The following is a 12,155-nucleotide window of genomic DNA, read 5'->3' as shown; positions in this document are numbered from 1 at the left end:
CATTCAACATGTGGCTAAACAGTTGCATGACACATGGCTAAAAAAAAAAAGGCTTGAACGATGGAGAGAGGGTCGAGCCCTCAACTCTCCACTACCACGACTACTCCGGCGACGTCGTTCACGTTCTCGGATCGTGCCCTCACAACTCTCTTGTAGCTGCCACGATGCCACGCAGAAGAGGAGAAAGAAAAGACCTAACGTTGGATTCAGCAAGAAAGGGACGAGTGAAGAAACCTTGAGCCTCACCCCAGGAGCTGGAGAAATTTACAATTTTTTCCTCTAAGTTTCTTCTCCCCTCCCTCCTCTATCCAACGAGCCCTCCAGAGAAAAAAACCATCGCAATGAGTCCGCAATGCACTTTTGTTTGTTTTCATGCTCTCCCTCTCTCCACCCCCTTCTGCTCTCTCTCTCCTATCTCCCCTCTCTCCGCCCCACCCTTGGCCTTTTATTTCTTTTTCATTTTAATTTGAGTTTCGAGCCTGGCAATTGTTGGGCGGAGACGAACCAGGTCCGCACAGGCTAGGGGTGGGACGCCTTTGTTTTATTTTGGGCGGCGGAGCAAATGGGAACCGTTGAATTAGATGTCGCGGATTGATGACGTGGACCATTTGGATGGTAGATGTGGGATTGAGTGCGTTGTGTTTCTTTTGTGAGAGAGAAAGAGAAGTGCATTTGGCTGGTGCCAGCGGGGATTTTTTTTTCTTTCTTTTTTTCTGAGTTGTGGTGGGGGACTTGGGAAAGTAGATAATATCGATGGAGAAAGTGCGATCTCCTCTCCATCGGCAATCGGGGAAGGAAGAAAAGGGAGGAAGGAGATGGGCCTAACGGATTTGGGTTTTGGGTCCAAGTCGATCTGAAATCTGACATAGATCTATTTATTTAAACAAGGAATCTTGCATTTAGGCCCTTGATAAAGGTTATATTCAATTAAGCCCTTTTGACAATTGACTGAACCAGACCATGTTGAGTTAATTTAGTTTAGGGGTGTTTTGCAATTAAACCCTGACAAAGTATTTATTATATAAAGGCCCTTTCTACTGGATCTCCACATTTTTAGCTTTGAACCCAAGGGCAAAAAAAATATTAATTGGGATTGTCCCCATGGGTCTACTATTATAATCATGCATATAAATACAAATACAATATGACTACTGCCTACCTCCTATTATTATTTAACCATCCATTCTTAAATGCATACAAAACGGACACAAACTACTAATCTCAGATATGTATAGATCATCATTGTCTCTTAGTCATTCAGGATGAAATTCTGAGCTACTGGGACTAAGAAGTTATTAACAATTCAACTATCAGAAAATTTGTCTCTACCTTTTCTCTGGAGTAAGTCTTTAATGATGATTGAAAATTCAATAAAATAAAAAATTATATAATAATAAAATATATATTATTTTTATTGATAGATTATGAAGAAAAGAGATATATGTGGGATGCAAATAGGTGGTCATGTTCTGCTTAATGATGAAGATTCTGGAACAATTGATGCTGAAAATGTTGATTCAAGAAATGATTTCTCTGTCAGTAAAAGATAAAAATAATTATGTTATTTTTTGTTATTATGTTATTTAAATATTTTAAGTTTATGTTTTAATTTGAAATATTTGATATCGTCTATAATGTCTTTTATGTTATGTTGAATTTTTAATTTATAAAAAATATTATTTGAAGAAATAAATTCATGCCGTGCATCGCACGGGGTTTTAAGCTAGTTTATATATAAGAGTTTGAAGTGTATAAACATATTTTCTGTTTTAAGAGGCTGTGATGAGTTGCGCTTGTATCTCATGCTTCAGATACTGAAATTCTTTGCTGCTGCTTGGCAATATTTTTCCAAAAGCAGTACAGCAATAAAATCGCTGTATTTTAAACATGCTCTCTCTCTCTCTCTCTCTCTCTCTCTCTCTCTCTCTCTCTCACACACACACACACACATATTTAATCTTTCTCCTCCGAGGCATATGTGAAATACATTTTTAAATTAGTTGTGCATCTCAAGTGCCAACTAGTTTGCCTTAGTTGAACAGGTTTGCCAACTTGGATGGCCTGCTATCGTGCAGGCAACCGTTGCTGCCTGTAAGCAACCTCATCCATTGTCTGATAAATGCGCAAAACTGAGCCTCCCCTTTTTTCAACTTAACTATTGTTTTGTTGTCATTATTATTATTATTATTTTAAAAAGTACTATCAGTCTTTTAAAGAAGAGGAAGAGCTAACTTAACTATAGTATGTCCTAAGTAATGCTAGGTATTTTCCCCTTGTGGGGGCGTTTGGTGATCCAAGTTATGTCCTAAGTAATGCTAGGTATTTTCTCCTTGTGGGGGCATTTGGTGACCCAACTTGGATCACCATGGTGATCTAAGATCACTGGTAATCGAAATCCTGAGGTGATCTAATCTCTAGATATCTAAGATCACTATGTTTGGTTTGCCATAATGCAGTCATTAAAAATCTCTGGGTATGTACAAGTAACTTGTTTGGTATGCTACGGGAATTCAAGATCACCTACTATATAATGATTTGCCCAGTGCACCAGGGGTTAATCCCCTGTTAGTTGTGCTTTGAGACATTTGCATCGATTTGCTGGGTGCACGAAAATTCCCTCTTTATTATTACATGTTCTGTAAATGTCTGATGTCTGTGGGTGCATTTTGTCTGCTGCAAGGTTGGAACAAAGAATTACAAATATGGCTGGATGCGATTCAATGTATTTGATATTCTTTATGGGCTTGTGTGTAGGCCAGTGAATGAGCAAGGCTTGGTCGCTCAAGCTCATCTCGGTTCATATTTGCAGTTCTATTGGAATTGGCAGGGCAGAATTGGATGGTCTGCTGTTTTGCAGGCAACCATTTGTAGTCTTTTTCGTTAGATCTGTTGTTTAGAGGAGTTTTTGCTTCCGAATGCACATTGTCTGGCAACATGGGTGATCTGAGCCTCTTTCTTTTCCTTGTCATCATCTATGCATTTAATGAGCCTGTAGGAAGAGATTAAATTGCTTAGAATTCCTTCAGAAATAATTTAATAACTGAAAAAGGTCACTCAAAATGTTCTTCAACTTGTATGGTGTATTCTCATTGTTCCCTTTGGGTTGGTATCATGAAGTGTTCCATTTAATGAAGTAAAGTGATTGGTGCCAGACAACTGCATAACATTTCTGAGCACTTTTTTGTGGCATTTCTCAAATTCCTGTGGCTATGTTTCTTTTGTTGTTAGCATGTCTAGATTCTTAAGATTAATGCTTTAGTAACTCAGTAATGTGATGTGAAAGTAACTCAGCTGAGTGTTGGGCCATTGCTCTCTTCTGAGTTGGTTTTGTGAACCATGGCACATAATGAAGTAAAAGGTGCTGTTGGTGGGTGTGATGTAAGGCATCCTATAAGATTGCAACTAGTTTGACAGCTGGTCTGGCTTATGCAATATAGAGGTGTTTTGGTCCAAAGGCTAAAGCATTATTCCAACATGGACGTACTGATATCTGATCTGTATTCAATCTGTTTTCAGTACCATCTAAAGCACAGAACCCTTATGCCATGTTGCTTGCACTGCTGGCATGCCTTGTTGCATGAGGGATTGTGCTGTTAACATGGTCTGTTAAATACATGTTTTTTTGTACAAAATGTCAACTCCCTTGCGACATGTGCCATTAGAGAGTTATTTTTCTCCTTCTGTTGTTATGGTTCAGCCTGCATGCATTTTCCCCCTTTTGGCAATATTGTTGGGTGTTGGCATTTTTCTTGTTGATACTGAGGCAATGATGATTTGCCCAAAAGGGATTAACCTTATCAGTTTTATGGTGGGCTATTATTTATGATGCACGGGTGTCGGGTTTGGTTTGGGTCAGGTCTAGCCGGCTCGAGGTCAAAAAAACTCTTTAATGAGTAGAAGAATTCCTGTCAGCATCCTCAGCATTTCATTTTCTTTCTATTACCTTAATGGATTGATATGATGTGCACAATTTGATAATCTGTATTTCCATGTTTGTCATGTCATTTATTCCATGACATTTACACCATTTCTTCTTAACATTGGGCTAGTCATTTCTTGCTACCATCTGAGGTGCATTTGTTGAATGCTAGTTTACCATACTCTAATGGCATGGCATATTTGGATGGTCTGCTTATCAGCAGGCAGCTATTTCAGCCTATCTATAATGTGCTGATTGATGGGCAAATACTGAGCCCCTCTAACCTACCCTGTAAATGTGCATTAAATGAAATTTTTAAAATGTCAGTACCATCTCTCATTACGCATTATTATGTATATTATTATTATTATAGCTTCTATCAGTTTACTTAAGTTGTTCTTTAAAATTTAAAAATGTTGCTAATTTTTGCCTTTTCATGTATCATGTATATTGTAATAGTTTCCATAATTTTACTTATTAAGGTTTGCAAGTTTGTGTAGCCTAGGACACTCTTTAATGACTAGAAGAATTGCCATCATTATCCATGGTGCTTCAATTTTTTTCTACTACCATAATGAGTTGACGTGTTGTACACAATTTGATAATCTGTTTTCATGTGTCCTCATTGTCATTTCTTCTATTTTATAGTATCGAATGATTATGTATTCCCTTCTAGTTTATAAGATGCAGGAATATGCTTCTTTGCACTGACAAGTATTCTGTTTTTGTTGCTTTCTGTTATTTTTTGTCTGGAGGTTGGGTGGTGGGAGAAGCCTACTCTTATCCTTCCAGTAGAATATATGAGTGACAATGCTGCGATGAGTGATGAAACGTGGAGGTAGATTGTGCTACAGCATCAAGGGTACTGCAAAAGCTCAATATTCATCTATGCTAGTCAGTTTGGTAAATTTTGAAACTTGTCTGTTTAATACCAGACTGCTTACCATATTTGTATATTTTTGTCTTTCCATTTTTATCTATGGTTTAAAAAAAAACCAGCCATTCTAGCAGCTTGAGAGTCCTTTTATGTTATACATGCGTGGATATCCAAGTAATGGCCAGTATTTCTATTAAAATGTAATGTCTGATTTGCTGTGGGGTCCATCATTTGGAACAATGGTGTTATTGAAACCTTGTTTTTTGTGAAATGGCTAGGCAAGATTTGGATGGTCTGCTTTTTGCAAGCGACTGGCTGCGGCCAATCCTTTTCATCTGCAATCAGAGGAAATTTCCCTCTTCCTTAGCAGTAGTGATTACCTAAACCCATAACCCCGATGTAATGAGCAGATCTGAGATCCCTTCCTGTTCTCCAATGTTTGAATTGCAGTCAGAACCCTACTTGTATCAGTAAGGGCAGTCTGTTGCAGTATGTTAAAATGCCTGGCTCTTATTATCTTGGACTATCTAAACCGACAAATGACAATTCTGGGATTTTAGCTGAGATATCTCAATCACCTTTTTCACGTGAATAGATGTTTTGATTATTGAATCTCAAAGTCAATGGCAATAAATTGTTGCTAATCTTGGATTTAGCATTTTGGGTGAGATTTCAGAACTGCAATTCTAATATATTGATTGAGATCTCAGATAATCTTGGATGCATCTGAAATTTTCCACCTGCCATGTTGGCTGAGAAAACCTGAGATTGCAGTCAAAGTTTGAAGTTTCGGCGAAACTGATCCAAAACTAATCACAAGTTTTGGGTTTGACCAGTTCCAGCTAGTGTTGTGAGAGGGAAGGGAGGATTCTGCATCATTAAAGCATTTCTCTTGTTTTTCAAATGGCTGGGCAAGCTGGGATGGTCTGCCACTCCATAGAAAACCATTTGCAGCCACTTCTGGTTTAGGTGCAGTGGACCTTAGAGTTCCTTGTTAAAGCTGGCAGATCTGAGCCTTTTTTTCCTCTTTTCACCCCCTATTCACTTTATTCAATTTATGCATTTTGATTTTGGTTAAAACTTTTAAATTTTAATTTTCTTCTCTTCAGTTTCTATCAAATAAAGGATATATTTTTTTCCCGAGAACCCTAAAAATCTCAAGTGATGTAGTGGTGTTGGATAGAGAGAGATGTTTACAGTAAGATCAGCTAGGATTCTGGAAACCAAATTCTCATTTTTTGTATTGGAGTCAGCAGATATTATGGGATTGTTTGCCTGGCAATAGGTGTATGTAGAAACCTTATTGGTCAATTTGGAACATTGTTACTTTCCGAGTTGAGCTTTTTCTTCAGAATTTCAAGCTTGCATGTAGTTTGTGGTTGCAGCTCATCCAAGGGGGTACAAGGGGCTTTGCTGAGGCAAGTTAATGGGTTCTCACATAAAATTCTGCTGCAGAAAAGTGCTGCCCGCCCTTTTACCATCCCAATTTAATGATGTTGACCCTACTTCTTAATGCAATCCCTTTTTTTTCTGTTATTGCTGCTGTTCTGTCTCCTTCTACTTCATGCATTTGTGTTACTGAATTATTCATTGCTCTAGTGAATCTCTAAATTATATTCCACTAGTCAAAACCAAGGTTTGTTATATCAGTGCTAAAGTGCTAGTATTATGCTGGTACAACATTTGGCATACCCAGACTTGGTGCACTCCCATATTCTTAGTTCGGTAGCACTATAGTATCGTTTGTGTGGTATGAGTACATCAAACCTCAGTAAAAACTAATGAAGAATTATTTTCAGTTGTTCATGGGTATCACACTGTTCTATTTTGCTAAGTTTTCATGATTGTTATTTTTTAGTATCTTAAATCGTTTGAGTTTTTTTTTTTTTTTTGCATTTTTTCCAAAATTATGGTTTTCTAAAATATGTGGACGATTGTTAGCTGTTTGATGATGGTTACTGAGATATTTTGAGGAGATAGGATAAGAGAAGAGTCTGGAAGGGGAAGGAAGTTATCACAGAGAATTCATTTGGGGGACTTGAACAAGGGGCTTTCTTTGCTTTCCCCATGTAGAGTGGGGGAGCAAGCTGCTCATCACCAGGCCAAAATTTGGCTCAGCAATGCTCCCAAAATATGGTTTTACAATGCTTGCTTTATTAGTAAATGAGTGGAGCTTAACTGCTTAGCTGTGGCTCACTCGTTTGTGTTTGGTTCAATCAAGGTCGAAGTTCGAATAAATAAATAACTAATAATATTACACTATTTTAGTTATTTATAAATTGGAATGTTCATCTGTTTTTATTTGTTAGAAACTTACTTACATAAGAAGGGATGTATTTAAACTACTATGAGAATGAGATACTTGGAGATTTGCTCAGATTATGTATATGAATTCCCTAGATCCATTAATGTTATTGTTCTTAAACAGCTGTAATTTGCTTTCTGAGCTGGTTTAAGCTTGGCTCAATTATAAAATGAGCCCAAGCATAGTTCAATTACAAATCAAGTGAAGAATGAGTTAGGGCTGGCTTGCATGAGCCGTGGCATGATTATGCCTCTACCATAGATTTGTTACTTTAGTTTCAAATTTGGATGCCTGCGGTTTTGCTTTCAAGTATTTCAGTCTTTTAGTGTCCCTAACTCAATGGTTGATAATGGACCAAGCTCAAACTCTTCTCCTACCCCCCAACCAGATGTTCCTGGGAAACTTGATATTTTAGCCTTTATTTGCCTTGTCTTTTTATGATTAATTCTTCCGCAGTTAGCATTTTCAATTTTGTTCTTTACAATCAAACAAGTTGTTAACACTGTTATGCATCTTCTATACACACTTACATGCAGGCTGGGAATAAAATGCCCAGTCAATGGGGGTCAAAATGCTAAATGGCAGTCAACCCCAATTCCTCTTTTAGTTTTGACTGCCTCATCATTCCTTTTTCTTAGTGCTATCAATGGCTTATGAATAACGACTAGTTTTGGTTCATGGGTTCATCAAAATAGCTTGTTTTGGGCATGCTTGTAGTAAATGCAAGCAAAGAAGAAGAGGAGGAGGAGGAGGTTACGATTAACACTCTCCTTTCTCAGTCTTATGCATGTTTTCTGCAGTGTTATGTGAGGATGATCAGAAAGGAGTGGGGGCAGATTCCTTGATCTGATGGAAACATTCTTATGAGCCACTGGTACCAATTCTGTGGCCTTCACTTTCTCCAATTGCATTGCATGTTCTGGGATATGGTATTACAGTCCAATTTTTCGAGCCTCAGTAACTACCTCATACTGTATCTCACAGTTACGGGTACAGCTTGATACAATATACTATGCCCCCATATTGACACATGGTATGTCTCTGGAGTTGGCACAGCAACCTTAACATGTTCTTAATACGGGGGCTGTTTGACACCTTGCACTGTACCTGTTCGTTGCCTTATCCGAATGATTTTCCTCATACTAGCTGGTATGCTTTGTACTTAAAACCTTGTTGCTGTCTATATTTTTGTGATGCTTTTGGGATAGGTTGGCTGGTCGGGGGGTGGGGGGGGCTTCCCCCTTGTCTAAATCATAACTTGGGTGATTCTGTCTTCAAATGCCTCTTGTTTCCTTTCTTGTGCTTCTTATGGTTTGGTGGTGGTACTGCTGTTATTGTTGTTGCTGCTGCTCTCCCTTTTTACAAGGTTGAGTTCCTTTCGGTTCATGTTCCTGTCTGGTCCTGGCCAGATATCTATCAGATGTGAACCAAGATTTTGATAACACCAATTTTTATCCATTTTGAAACAATTAGTTTCCACTAAAAAGGTGGCAAGGTTTTGATAACACCACGTTCTATCCATGTTGAAACCATTAGTTGGCACTAAAGGAACATAATGGCCCGTATCAATATCTATTATTGTGGAGGAGCTGCTTTATAACCATTGTTGAACTTTTTAGAAATTGATAGGAATTCTTTGTTCTCTCTATGCACGTTTTAAATGGTGTAGAAGCATCTTTCTCACTTCCTATGGCTCTCTCTATGTGGTGTGTGTTTATAGTGAGCAAGATTTTACGTCCCGATGGGACGGGGGGCGTCTTGACCGCCCCATCCTGTTCCTATGAGAAAACGAGACTGGAATGGATTCAGGACTCTGAAATCCATCTAGACGGGAAGAGAAGAAAGAGGAAAGATGAAGAAAAAAAAAGAAATGAAAGAAAAGAAGAAAAATGAAAAAAAGAAAGGAAGGGAGAAGAAAAAGAAAGAAAGAAAAAAGAAGAAGAAGAAGAGGAGGGTAGAGGAAAAGAAAGAAAAAAGTGAGAAAGAAAAGAAAGAAGAAGGAAAGAAAGAAGATATCTATCGAGATGCATGATTGGGACTGCTGCTGAGACAAGACGGGATAGTAGGATGTCTCGTTCCATGGAGAAACCAGGACACCTTCGACGGGATTTAAAGCCTTCGTAGTGAGGCTGTGATGACTATTGCTGAGGTGCATTGTTTGGGTTTTCTATCGGTCATCTGTTATGATATCCACTATTCCATGAGGGATGGACCTAAAGTTTTAGATCAGCCATGTTTGTGTTTCACAATCTTTTGCCTTCCAATTATAACATCCAGACAAGCATGGAGGGTCTGTTCCGCTGGCAACTGTTTGCAAGCGTTTCTTGTTCAGGTACGGAGGGCCATTGCAGTCCCCTTCTGCTTTCTGTTAAATTTTTTGTTAGGATTTAATGTGATCTGTAATTTTCCTTGGACTAATTCTTCTGAATGCTGCCTCATGAGGGAAATTTTCTTCCCTCCTGTGGCTTCAAGAACCATATCATGAAGTGGTAGATTAAAGGATATGAAAACAAGTTGCATTAATTGTGACTAGAATTCTGACACAACCCAGAGCTCATTTACCCATTCTGGTCGCAAGAATTTGGGGATTGGTTGCCTATCTTGTATTCTGGTTAGCATTGTTATACAATAGATCGTAAAGATGTTGGATGAGCTAAATCCATTTTGTATAGGATGCCAACAGTAATTTGCTCATTCTTTTAGCATTATTTTCTGTACAAATATTAGCTGTGGTAACAGCCAGAGGTTCCTAAAGCTCTACATCGGTTATGAGACCTTCCTTTTTTTTCCTTTTTTTTTTTCTTGAGGGGGTGGAGTGGTAGTGGCTAGTTTAGATTTGTGTGGTTCTGAGACACTTCTTTTGTTCTCTTTTCAGTGGCATGCCCCTGTTTTTCTTTTCTTTTCAGTTGTCAGGGCATTGTCTGATTGCAGAAAAGCCCCCTCATTTCGGTTACTTGACATTTCTGTTTCTAGATCTTTTGTCTAGTTTTTATGTATTATATTTTTAAGATTGTACCTTTTTGCTTGTTACTTGGATTCTATGCGAAATCCCCAAAAAAATGAAGGCTATATTTGTGGTGAATTGGAGCAGATTGCATGGAAAGTTAATAGGGCTCTGGAAACCCAAGTGCTCATCATTCTATTCAGGGTGGTAAAAATTTGAAGATTGATTGCGTGATAGGGATGATATGTGGTGACCTGATTTCCTTCAGAGTTTAGGTTATTAGGAGTTTCTTAGCTTTTGTGAGGTAATACTTGCTCTTTTTTCTTGCGAGATGCAAGGAGGACCACCTTCACTGGAGCAAGTTGACAGGTGTCATTCAGAATTTTGTCATTGATGCTGAGCACCTTGTACTCTCCGAATTCATCATGCTAACTTTTCTATTTATTGATGTCCTTTCCCTTTTTCTTCTGCTGCATCAATTTAGATTTCAGTCACAATTTAAAAAAAAAAAAGAAAAAAAGAAAAAATCAAACTGTCAAATAAAAAAATTCTTATTTATTGATGCTGCTTCTTTGCCCAAGTGCTTTTTAAATCTCTGATTCCCATTTTCATTGCTAAGCTGTTCCCTCATCTGTGTGAGCTTCAAGCTCTTATCCACGGGTTGAAAGCATTTTCTTTTTTATTTTACAATTAATTTCTGTTGATCTTGTAGAGGATTGGCCTTTGGCGCGAGCTTGGATGGTTTGAAGGGCTAAATCTGGAAATACTGTTGCATAGCTTTTCAGCTGCCGGTTCTGCTCCATATTGCGTTGCTGGTTGGCTGGTAATTGAAAAAGTGTGCTGAAGGCAAGCTATTCTGTGGCTGGATTATCTGAAACTTAACAGTGTTGAGGCCAATGCATATATATTGGTCCAATGATGTATAAACATGCATATGTGGACCAATGCTATACAAATATGTTCCAGAATACACTTGGTAGACCCTCCCCCTCCAATGGAAGTTTATTACTTGCGATGTCCACGTATGCCTATTAGTGTGGGATGCACATACAAGTTGCATCACGTATGTGAATGTTGTGAGTGAAGGTTTCTATGCTATTAGATCTTTTCCCTTTCCTATATCAGATGATGTGGGATTCTTGGAGGGTATGTTGTTCCATGGGCAATTTGTTGCACTTCTTGGGTGCAGAGGATCATGCAATAGTTGATTAGTTGATTTTCTGATTTCATCATTTATGAGAAATTTAAAGTTCTTTTTTTATGCTTATAGAAAACCAACAGCTCGGCCGATATTAGGTGTCTCATCTTCCCCCTCTTCCTGTTAAAATGGAGAAGTGCAAAGAAATTATTGGACAGATGGTACCATCTATTTTCATGTCTACTGCCAATTTAACTATTTTTCTTCCAGAGTATCGTTATGGAGCTTTGTTTGCCGAGCAGGTTTGCCCCTTTTATTTGCAGTTGACGACTCAAATCTCTGTACCCTTCTTTCTGACTGCTTGCCGTTCCTCTCCTGCACCTGTGTGTGTGTGCATGTCTTTGGAAATTTTTTTTTTTGGGGTGGTTTTTAGTGCGCATTTCTTTCTTTGCCACCTGCTGTCTCTGCAATTTATGGGGGAGTTGATCATTTCCTGTTGCATCTCTAATTTGGCTTTAGATTTGCTGCCGCTGGAGAAAATACACATGGACAGACTCAGATCTGTTTTTGGAGAACGGTCACTCGGAGTCGAGTGGTGGTTGGTATCATAGGTTGTACTCAATGGATTAGGCTTAAGGCAGCATAAAGCTTGGATTCTTTTCAAGACGTCCGAAACTTGGATTCTAGCATTAAGGTTGACCCTGCACATAGACGGAATTCAGGTCCTAAATCACTGGTGGCAATAGAAGACCAAAAAGGGAAAAAACCGCGTACATCCAGCAGGTTGGCGATAGGTAATTTTGCAAGGGAGAGAATGAACGGATTCGTTATTTCTTTTCAAAGGTTATTATGTATTCTTCCGTTTCTTCGGTTTGCTAGAGTTGCTGTCTTTGAAAACTCGGCCCCCACCGATCGGCTCTCAGACAGGTTCGGCTTGTATCTTTCGTGACTTCCATGCTGTAGGACCGCTTG

At 38.6% G+C, this 12,155-nt stretch overlaps 1 protein-coding gene across 1 annotated transcript in view; it reads left to right on the top strand.

Moving 5' to 3' along the window:
- The window catches only part of LOC105060210 (uncharacterized), a 42,591-nt gene extending 31,330 nt beyond the window's left edge, over window positions 1-11,261 (top strand). The window contains exons 6-7 of the mRNA XM_073247815.1: window positions 4,675-4,822; window positions 10,758-11,261. The gene's annotated coding sequence lies outside the window, so the exon portion shown is untranslated. The remainder of the gene's footprint in view (window positions 1-4,674; window positions 4,823-10,757) is intronic.
- The last annotated feature ends 894 nt before the right edge of the window (window positions 11,262-12,155 follow it).

The sequence above is a fragment of the Elaeis guineensis genome, chromosome 1, assembly GCF_000442705.2.
Source record: "Elaeis guineensis isolate ETL-2024a chromosome 1, EG11, whole genome shotgun sequence".
NCBI lineage: Eukaryota > Viridiplantae > Streptophyta > Magnoliopsida > Arecales > Arecaceae > Elaeis > Elaeis guineensis.
The sequence above is the reverse complement of the archived record's forward strand: the minus strand, read 5'-3'. Positions and strand labels throughout refer to the sequence as shown.